This window comes from Salmo salar, chromosome ssa01 (assembly GCF_905237065.1).
Source record: "Salmo salar chromosome ssa01, Ssal_v3.1, whole genome shotgun sequence".
Lineage (NCBI taxonomy): Eukaryota > Metazoa > Chordata > Actinopteri > Salmoniformes > Salmonidae > Salmo > Salmo salar.
The window spans coordinates 4,870,856-4,881,729 of NC_059442.1; the positions used below are offsets into that span (position 1 = coordinate 4,870,856).

General features: G+C 39.5%; 2 long non-coding RNA genes across 4 annotated transcripts; both read right to left on the reverse strand.

Moving 5' to 3' along the window:
* Positions 1-726: 726 nt before the first annotated feature.
* LOC106593071 (uncharacterized) lies at positions 727-4,592 on the reverse strand. Of its 3 annotated transcripts, none has more exons than XR_006761963.1 (2): positions 3,301-4,592; positions 727-3,176 (listed from the first exon to the last, which is right to left on the reverse strand). It is a non-coding gene; the product is annotated as an uncharacterized lncRNA (long non-coding RNA). The 3 variants fall into 3 exon arrangements; XR_006761955.1 differs by having other exon boundaries at positions 3,239-4,592; XR_006761949.1 differs by having other exon boundaries at positions 727-3,207; positions 3,239-4,592.
* Positions 4,593-5,148: 556 nt separating this feature from the next.
* Positions 5,149-10,349, reverse strand: LOC106592535 (uncharacterized). The gene is made up of 3 exons (XR_006761978.1): positions 9,964-10,349; positions 6,997-7,064; positions 5,149-6,876 (listed from the first exon to the last, which is right to left on the reverse strand). It is a non-coding gene; the product is annotated as an uncharacterized lncRNA (long non-coding RNA).
* Positions 10,350-10,874: the final 525 nt, after the last annotated feature.

A 10,874-nucleotide genomic window follows, 5' to 3' on the forward strand; every position in this document is an offset into this window, starting at 1 on the left:
TTAAGTATTCAGACCCTTTGCTATGAGGCTCTAAATTGAGCTCAGGTGCATCCTGTTTCCATTGATCATCCTTGAGATGTTTCTACAACTTGGAGTCCACCTGTGGTAAATTCAATTGATTGGACATGATTTGGAAAAGCACAGCTGTCTATATAATATATGGTCCCACCAAGAAATTTCCTTGAGATTACTTAATAAGTAGCTACCTCATATTCTGCTGGTTAATATGGAACTATACTTCATCAATGTTAACTACTTATGTGAAGCTGGATGACTGAGACATGACTTGCTGTGTTTTTATATTCTTCTGTTCAGGTATTAAAACTGTTTTGTAAACCACTAAACGGGTCTCAATTGGATGAGCATGTTGCATCTAAAGTGTTGTTTGGGGAAACCCTGCTATCCTTGAGAGGCGCTAGACATCACCTTGGAAACCCTGCTATCCTTGAGAGGCGCATTATCTTAATGTGATGAAGAGTTCAGACCTTTTATCTTAACGTGATGAAGAGTTCAGACCTTTTATCTTAACGTGATGAAGAGTTCAGACCTTTTATCTTAACGTGATGAAGAGTTCAGACCTTTCAGCTTAATGTGATGAAGAGTTCAGACCTTTTTATCTTAACGTGATGAAGAGTTCAGATCTAGGTAGGGAATTGGAACTCAGGAATGAGTAGTAGATATGGAAGAAGATGTGAAGTTGTAATGCCACACAAACCAGTCCAGTCATTCGTGCTATTGGCACCATGCTGCTTTTTATTGCTACATTTCTGATGCAGATTTCTTCAGTTAATCCACAACCGAGACGGGAGATTCCGTCGCTCCAGCATGCCCCAGGGGCTTCTCGCTGGAGTGCATAGTCACACCACAACGCACAGTCATCTCATTCTGTTGCTTACTAGTAATACTTGGATCAACAGCCTGAAATCCAGTCTTTTGTGCCATCATTCCGTTCCTTGTCATTGCCAAGGAATGGCAAGTAGAATGATAGCGCAGAACAGCCTGGATTTCAGGCTGTGATCAACATCGTACATCTTTTATGAGAACAAGTGGTTCCAATGTGCTCTGGGTGATGTCAATAACCATCCCTTGTTATTCAAGACCTGTAAACGTATTTTACTAACTTTATATCACAGCGCCACAATATCAGCCTTTCAGTATCATAGATCTATAGATCAACGCAAATGACCAAATTCATTATTGCCCGCAATACAAATCATTGATTACTTTTAGTCATGCATAATATTTTCTCCTTGTATTTAATATAGTTTTAAATGATCAATACATTCTAGATTTACCTATTGCCACATTATGTAGCGTTACAATTTTTTTTTTTTTTAAACACAGTATTCAAGACAGGATGATTGGTAGTGAATTAATTCATACATGTAAAGAAAGTTTTACAGCATTTTAAATTTTTTTTTTTGTTCAGTCGTTTCTCTCTATTACGTTCAATTAATAGGAAGAATGCATAATACATTTACATGCATACATGCATACATAGTTCGATTGATATGGACAACGATGCAACATTTTAACAGAATGTAAACCGTGAAAAGAGGCATCAACACAGGCCTCCTAAAATCAGTAGTTCTTAGTTCTTACAGTGATACTGTACGAGTCCGAGGCCACTTCCAAAATGGCACCCTATTCCCCTAGATAGTGCACTACTTTTTTTTACCAGAGCCCTATGGGCCCCGGGTCAAAAAAGTAGCGCACTAGTACCATAGGGAACGTAGCTTGAATATTGAATTTCCCCAGAAGACCGTTTTGCCAATTCAAAATGTATTTCTGTTTCAACATGTGATACTTCACACACTGTTGGGTGGTTCTTACTAGGAACATAGTGCATTCTAAACCACAGTACACACCATAGTCTTCCCTCTAAACAAAAAAAACGCTAATTATATAGCTACTAATATGCTAAAAACATTCCTTTAAAAACACAATAGATCAAATAAACTGAAAATCGTGCAGAATTGTTTATTTCTTCTAAAATGTCTAATCAGATGCATATTATGCCTTGCTTTTTACTAAATGTATTATAGATCATTATTTTATTGATCAATTACAAAGGCTGTTTCTGACAGGAAGCCCAACTCGAATACGTTGTCCAATTGTTGGCAAAAGAGCCGATCTGATTGGTCAAAAGACCAATTAGTGGAAAAAGATCAGAATTGGGCTGCCTGTGTAAACACAGCCTAACACACTGATTCTAAAAGGTGTTAATTCCATACAGTTTAGATAGTAATAGATTAACTGTATATCTGTGGTGAAATTCACTCTGAATAGATTTAACAATTGAATCAAATCTCCTAAACATGTTCTGTTTTTAGGAAAACAATGTTTCCTTATTTGTTTACCTTTATTTAAACTAGGCAAGTTAGTTAAGAAAAAAACTCTTATTTTACAATGACGGCCTAGGTTAACAGTGGGTTAACTGCCTTGTTCAGGGGCAGAACGACAGATTTTGTGTACTTTGTCAGCTCGGGGAACTTGCAACCTTTCGGTTACTTGTCCAACACTCTAACCACTAGGCTACGCTGCCGCCCCCTATTCAAAAAACAGCAACCGTTCATGCATTGTTAGTTATAATATTGGCACCACAGTCCCTCTAAATAAGCTAATGCATATGAAGACAATATACAATATTTCTTAATGGAAGACGTTGGTAATTTTGTTGTTTTCAAACAACTTGTCACTTGTTCATACAATATTACATATTCATATCCACATCATGACAGGTAATAAGATACCATATTGCACATATCCCGGAAGGATTGAAGGTGGTGGACCACAAATGATGCAAAAATAAATATTTGTAAAAAAAAAAAGGGCCCTTAATGAAATAGAAAATTTTGCCTAGGACACAACACATAAACCTACCTAACTCTATGGGTACAACACATAAACCTACCTAACTCTATGGGTACAACACATAAACCTACCTAACTCTATGGTCCTGGGACACAACACATAAACCTACCTAACTCTATGGGTACAACACATAAACCTACCTAACTCTATGGGTACAACACATAAACCTACCTAACTCTATGGGTACAACACATAAACCTACCTAACTCTATGGGTACAACACATAAACCTACCTAACTCTATGGGTACAACACATAAACCTACCTAACTCTATGGTCCTGGGACACAACACATAAACCTACCTAACTCTATGGGTACAACACATAAACCTACCTAACTCTATGGGTACAACACATAAATCTACCTAACTCTATGGGTACAACACATAAACCTACCTAACTCTATGGGTACAACACATAAACCTACCTAACTCTATGGGTACAACACATAAACCTACCTAACTCTATGGGTACAACACATAAATCTACCTAACTCTATGGGTACAACACATAAACCTACCTAACTCTATGGGTACAACACATAAACCTACCCTACGGGCCTGTTTCCCAGATACAGATTAAGCCTAATTCTGGACAATTTAAATTATTTAAATTGGCAAGTCAGTTAAGAACAAATTCTTATTTACAATGACGGCCTACCGGAGAACTGCCTTGTTCAGGGGGCAGAACGACATATTTTTACCTTGTCAGCTCGGGGATTCAATCCAGCAACCTTTCGGTTACTAGTCCAACGCAATAACCACTAGACAACCTGCCGCTAAAAAGCTTTTTCAATGGAACTTCTCCTCGACAGGAGTGTGTGTCTGGGAATCCGTTCCTATAACTAGGACTGTTATACTGGGAATCCGTTCCTATAACTAAAATAACAATCTGGGACTCTGTGCCATTCATACAAACTCTGATAAGGTTATCGAATGAATCAATATGGTGTAAGAATGAATCAATATGGTGTAAGAATGAATCAATATGGTGTAAGAATGAATCAATCAATATGGTGTAAGAATGAATCAATCAATATGGTGTAAGAATGAATGAATCAATATGGTGTAAGAATGAATGAAACAATATGGTGTAAGAATGAATGAATCAATATGGTGTAAGAATGAATCAATATGGTGTAAGAATGAATGAATCAATATGGTGTAAGAATGAATTGCGTCTTTTAACTTTTGGTACAGTACGTTATGTTGGGCTATATGGTCCCTACATCGTCTAAGGGAAACGATGATATTTGCCTCGAACTCTAGGACCTGGGTTAGTGTACTGTTGAATATCATAGAGAAAAGCACCAACTGTCCTGGTGCAAAACACGGCAATGAGGTAGAGCAATAATAACATCTTTCCACCACAGATCATAAGGGGGGCTACTAAACTAATCTCACAGAGCCAGACGAGAGGCTCAGAATCTGGTATGATAAAGTACAGGGTTGCCCAACCCTCTTTCAGTCCAACCCTCTACTGTCCTGTAGGTTTTGCTCAACAAGACCTTAACTAACTGAATCAGATATGCTAAATTAGGGTTGGAATGAAAACCTACAGGACAGTAGATCTCCAGGAAGAGGGTTGGACTGTAAACCTACAGGACAGTAGATCTCCAGGACAGTAGATCTCCAGGAAGAGGGTTGGACTGTAAACCTACAGGACAGTAGATCTCCAGGAATAGGGTTGGACTGTAAACCTACAGGACAGTAGATCTCCAGGAAGAGGGTTGGACTGTAAACCTACAGGACAGTATATCTCCAGGAATAGGGTTGGACTGTAAACCTACAGGACAGTAGATCTCCAGGAAGAGGATTGGACTGTAAACCTACAGGACAGTAGATCTCCAGGAAGAGGATTGGACTGTAAACCTACAGGACAGTAGATCTCCAGGACAGTAGATCTCCAGGAAGAGGGCTGGACTGTAAACCTACAGGACAGTAGATCTCCAGGAAGAGGGTTGGACTGTAAACCTACAGGACAGTAGATCTCCAGGAAGAGGGTTGGACTGTAAACCTACAGGACAGTAGATCTCCAGGAAGAGGGTTGGACTGTAAACCTACAGGACAGTATATCTCCAGGAATAGGGTTGGACTGTAAACCTACAGGACAGTAGATCTCCAGGAAGAGGATTGGACTGTAAACCTACAGGACAGTAGATCTCCAGGAAGAGGATTGGACTGTAAACCTACAGGACAGTAGATCTCCAGGACAGTAGATCTCCAGGAAGAGGGCTGGACTGTAAACCTACAGGACAGTAGATCTCCAGGAAGAGGGTTGGACTGTAAACCTACAGGACAGTAGATCTCCAGGAAGAGGGTTGGACTGTAAACCTACAGGACAGTAGATCTCCAGGAAGAGGGTTGGACTGTAAACCTACAGGACAGTAGATCTCCAGGAAGAGGATTGGACTGTAAACCTACAGGACAGTAGATCTCCAGGAAGAGGGTTGGGCAGCACTGATATAGTAGAACAAACCTACTCTGTAGTAGTAAAGTCTGGTATAATATAGCAGAACAAACCTACTCTGTAGTAGTTAAGTCTGGTATAATATAGTAGAACAAACCTACTCTGTAGTAGTAAAGTCTGGTATAATATAACAGAACAAACCTACTCTGTAGTAGTAAAGTCTGGTATAATATAGCAGAACAAACCTACTCTGTAGTAGTAAAGTCTGGTATAATATAGCAGAACAAACCTACTCTGTAGTAGTTAAGTCTGGTATAATATAGTAGAACAAACCTACTCTGTAGTAGTAAAGTCTGGTATAATATAACAGAACAAACCTACTCTGTAGTAGTTAAGTCTGGTATAATATAGCAGAACAAACCTACTCTGTAGTAGTAAAGTCTGGTATAATATAGCAGAACAAACCTACTCTGTAGTAGTAAAGTCTGGTATAATATAACAGAACAAACCTACTCTGTAGTAGTAAAGTCTGGTATAATATAGCAGAACAAACCTACTCTGTAGTAGTTAAGTCTGGTATAATATAGCAGAACAAACCTACTCTGTAGTAGTAAAGTCTGGTATAATATAGCAGAACAAACCTACTCTGTAGTAGTAAAGTCTGGTATAATATAGCAGAACAAACCTACTCTGTAGTAGTAAAGTCTGGTATAATATAGCAGAACAAACCTACTCTGTAGTAGTAAAGTCTGGTATAATATAGCAGAACAAACCTACTCTGTAGTAGTAAAGTCTGGTATAATATAGCAGAACAAACCTACTCTGTAGTAGTAAAGTCTGGTATAATATAGCAGAACAAACCTACTCTGTAGTAGTAAAGTCTGGTATAATATAGCAGAACAAACCTACTCTGTAGTAGTAAAGTCTGGCATGCGACATTAGGGGGCTACGAGATCGTTGATACAGTTTGCAGCATCTACTATGTTTTACTCCCATTGTTCAAGGTTGGGAATTGAGGCTTTCAGAACAACAACAAACCACTGTCCGCAGTACATCTGAAACTAGACCTACATTTTGTTCATTATAATGGTAAATTACTTGGTTCAGACAAAAGGGTTGTATTGGATTACTAAGGCAGTAGAACAGAGATCATCCATTTCAGGAGGAAAAACCTACCGAGATTTCTGTGAATACCCTTAAATGCAAATGGGGCCCATTCTGGGGATGATTCCACCAACTAGCCGACATATGTTCTGTTCGATCCCTAGTTATGAAAATAATAGGACAAGACTTGACAAATATCATCATCGTTGTCTACAAGCAGTGGTGGAGACAGATAGATGAGGATAGATGAGGATAGAGGAGAGAGAGAGTAGTTGCCAGTCTCTCCTGTATCCCCACACATCCCTGGAGCAGGTCCACTGTCTGTTCTCTGCCGAAATATTGGTAGAGGTTGAGCTCTTGATCCATCTCTGGTCTCAACAGCTGGGCGTGACAATTGGGAGATGTTAACCCCAAATCTGTATGTGTCTCACGTGAAGAACTGTGGTCTGGACATTTTCCCCACGAAGTCTGGCACTCGTTCACTTCGCATCTGTTTAGGGATTTAAGTCACAAATTAGAAAATAGTTAGTATTCTGACAAAGTATGTGGCTAGTAGCTAGCAGCTGGTAGCTAGCTACATATCATTATGATATGGCTGAGAAGGACTGACCTTTGTCAAATGCTGGACAGGTTGTTGCACTGTCAGAGATGATCTTGTCTAGAAGCTGGAGAGGCAGCCTGTGGATGGACGGACATACATACCCCATTCAAAATATACCTAGGACATTTATTTATTAGCTCCTTTGCACCCCATTATTTCTATTTCTACTTTGCACTTTCTTCTACTGCAAATCTACCATTCCAGTGTTTTACTTGCTATATTGTATTTACTTTGCCACCATGGCCTTTTTTTTGCCTTTACCTCCCTTATCTCACCTCATTTGCTCACATTGTATATAGACATTTTTTTCTACTGTTTTATTGACTGTATGTTTGTTTTATTCCATGTGTAACTCTGTGTTGTTGTATGTGTCACACTGCTTTGCTTTATCTTGGCTAGATCGCAATTGTAAATGAGAACTTGTTCTGAACTTGACTACCTGGTTAAATAAAGGTGAAATAAATAAAATAAATAAATACAAATATATAAATATAGCTAAGGAAATAGCTAGCTATTTTTAAATTGCACAAACGACCTTCCACAAATGTGATCCAAATGAGCTATTATGGCAAACAACCCATGGCATGCACATTATAGAGGAATACAAAGGCAACCAATAATTCGTGCTACATATGTTTAGTTTTAGCTAGCTAGCTATTGTGGCTACCCCATTCATAGGCGCTAACCGCTTGCTTTAGCACGCTAACCGCTTGCTTTAGCACGCTAACCGCTTGCTTTAGCACGCTAACCCCGCTTGCTTTAGCACGCTAACCGCTTTAGCACAATAGTATTTTTCTGGCCAGGGGGAGTTTTGTTAACATGCCCGATGCTCATTTTGGAACTTTAAAACGCGTCGCTTGTGGAAACATAAGGAACGTATATTTTATATAATCGAGAAATGATATACAGTACCAATCAAAAGTTTGGACACACCTACTCATTCAAAGGTTTTTCGTTCATTTTTTACTATTTTCTACATTGTAGAATACTAGTGAAGACGTGTTATTTCATCATTTTGACTTATGGAATCATGTAGTAACCAAAAAGTGTTAAACAAATCAAAAATATATTTTAAATTCTTTAAAGTACATTTTGGCTGCTTTTCCTTCTCTCTGCGGTCCAACTCATCCCAAACCATCTCAATTGGGTTGAGGTCGGTGATTGTGGAGGCCAGGTCATCAGATGCAGCACTCCATCACTCTCCTTCTCGGTCAAATAGCTCTTACACAGCCTGGAGGTGTGTTGGGTCATTGTCCTGTTGAAAAACAAATGATAGTCCCACTAAGCACAAACCAGATGGGATGGCGTATCACTGCAGAATGCTGTGGTAGCCATGCTGATTAAATGATTGAATTCTAAGTAAATCACTGACAGTACCAGCATAGCACCCCCACACCTCCTTGGTTATGGCAGCCCCCCGACCTCTCTGATTCAGAGAGACAAAGAAGACACATTTCAGTTGAAGGCATTCAGTTGTACAACTGACTAGGTCTCCCCCCCTTTCCTCCATACTTCACGGTGGGAACCACACATGCGGAGTTCATCCGTTCACCTACTCTGAGTCTCACAAAGACACGGCGGTTGGAACCCAAAATCTCAAATTTGGACTCATCAGTCCAAAGGACAGATTTCCACCGGTCTAATGTCCATTGCTCATGTTTCTTGGCCCAATCAAGTCTCTTCTTCTAATTGGTGTCCTTTAGTAGTGGTTTCTTTGCAGTAATTCGACCATGAAGACCTGATTCACACAGTCTCCTCTGAACAGTTGATGTTGAGATGTGTCTGTTACTTGAACTCTGTGAAGCATTTATTTGGGCTGCAATCTGAGGTGCAGTAAAATCTAATGAATGTATCCTCTGCAGCAGAGGTAACTCTGGGTCTTCCTTTCCTGTGGCGGTCCTCATGAGAAACAGTTTCATCATAGAGCTTGATGGTTTTTGCAACTGCACATGAAGAAACTTTAAAAGTTCTTGAAATTTCCGGATTGACTGACCTTCATGTCTTAAAGTAATGATGGACTGTCATTTCTCTTTGCTTATTTGAGCTGTTCTTGCCATAATACAGATTTGGTATTTTACCAAATATGTCTATCTTCTGTACACCACCCCTACCTTGTTACAACACAACTAACGCATTAAGGAAAGAAATTCCACAAATTAACTTTTAACAAGGCACACCTGTTAATTAAAATGCATTCCAGGTAACTACCTCATGAATCTGGTTGAGAGAATGCCAAGCGTGTGCAACGCTGTCATCAAGGCAAAGGGTGGCTACTTTGAAGAATCTCAAATATATTTCGATTTTATTTTAATACTTTTTTGGTTATTACATGATTCCATATGTGTTATTTCACAGTTTTGATGTATTCACTAGTATCTACATTTTTTAAAAGTCTAATAAATCAATTGAATACACACCATCACAATAAATGTTTTACTTATTTTAGGCAGGTCTAAAGAAACATTATGATATGAAGGAAATGTGTGTTTCAGAAGAACAGAATGAGTTGGCCTACTGTACATTATCTGGCTATGCACCATGCCATAGTCTGTTGGCTTGTTCATTTAGCAGACAAGAAGAAGAATTAGCTGAATTAGCATTCAGGAGCAGTGGCAGTTCTAGACTATTTCAACTGGGGGGGAGGGGCCAAGCTGGGGCCAGTTGTACTGTTAGAGGGGCCAGTTACATTAGACGTTATTGTTGTCATATCGTTTTCTTCACTGCATTAGCAGGCAAAATACCATGTTCATAATCATTAATGTTCCGCGTTGCCACTGTCTAATAACAAAGAAGATAACACATTTTTGCTATGTAAAAATTATTTCATACTCCACATTGGGGGGGGGCACAAGGGGTCCCAAAATTGTTGTCACAGGGGCACTGCCCCCCCGTTCAGGAGCGAGTGAGCATATGAAGCAGGTCTTATACATTAGATTTAAGAGTTATTTGGCAACTTTAGCTGTGAATGATACAAACCTTAACATTTTTAAGCCATTCTAATGCAGGAACCAGTGGGATGATCGGAAAGGGGGGGCTTATGATGCTGATGGTCTGTTTACGTTTCTACCGTTGTGACTAGATGGAGTCGGTCTACAGCTCAGTAGCAGCCGCGTCAGTGGCATTGTCGCTAAACCTGAACCCTTTTCTTAACCTCATTAATCTCATTCTCCAAGCCACTACGTTAATTCACCTAACCTGTTAAACGAATTATCCTAACCTGCTTTATTAAAAACCAACCATCTGCCCTGACACACCACACGGACGCACACATGCACTAACACCCCACATTGAGGGCCTCGATCATATTACCCAGCAAAAAACTGGTCATCGAACAACCCTTACGTTTTAATACTATTTTAATCATTAAGGTACTCACTGAAACTCTTCAAAGACTCCAACATCATCAGTAAATGCATATTGTCTCTAGGAGAACCAGTTCTACGCCATGTTTTGCCCCCCAGCCGTCTGACTGCCCTTTACGGAGATTGCGCTGTTGAACTGACCGCCCCTCAATTTTCCTCCCATTAAAAATACTGTAATTATGTTTTTTATTTTCTTATTAAAACGCCTGAAACTAGATCGCCAACATACTGGTGTTGAGGAGTAAAAAAAAAATCTGTAAGGGGAGGTTTTCTTTTTTGCACTGTTAAACCAATCCAATGGAGTAGTTAATATGGAGTCCTTGTTATCACAGAGTTTAAAAAGCCAGAGGTGCAACATTGCGGTACTTCCGGGAACGCTTGCTAAACAGACCAGGCCCGGGGTTTAAATAAGAAGTCAATTTAGAGAAGTGAACAATTCTTCCTTCGACAACTAAAGGCACACAACCTACATCCGAGCCAATGTCTTACGTAGTTGAACGTGTTATTACTCCCAACCTCGTGAAA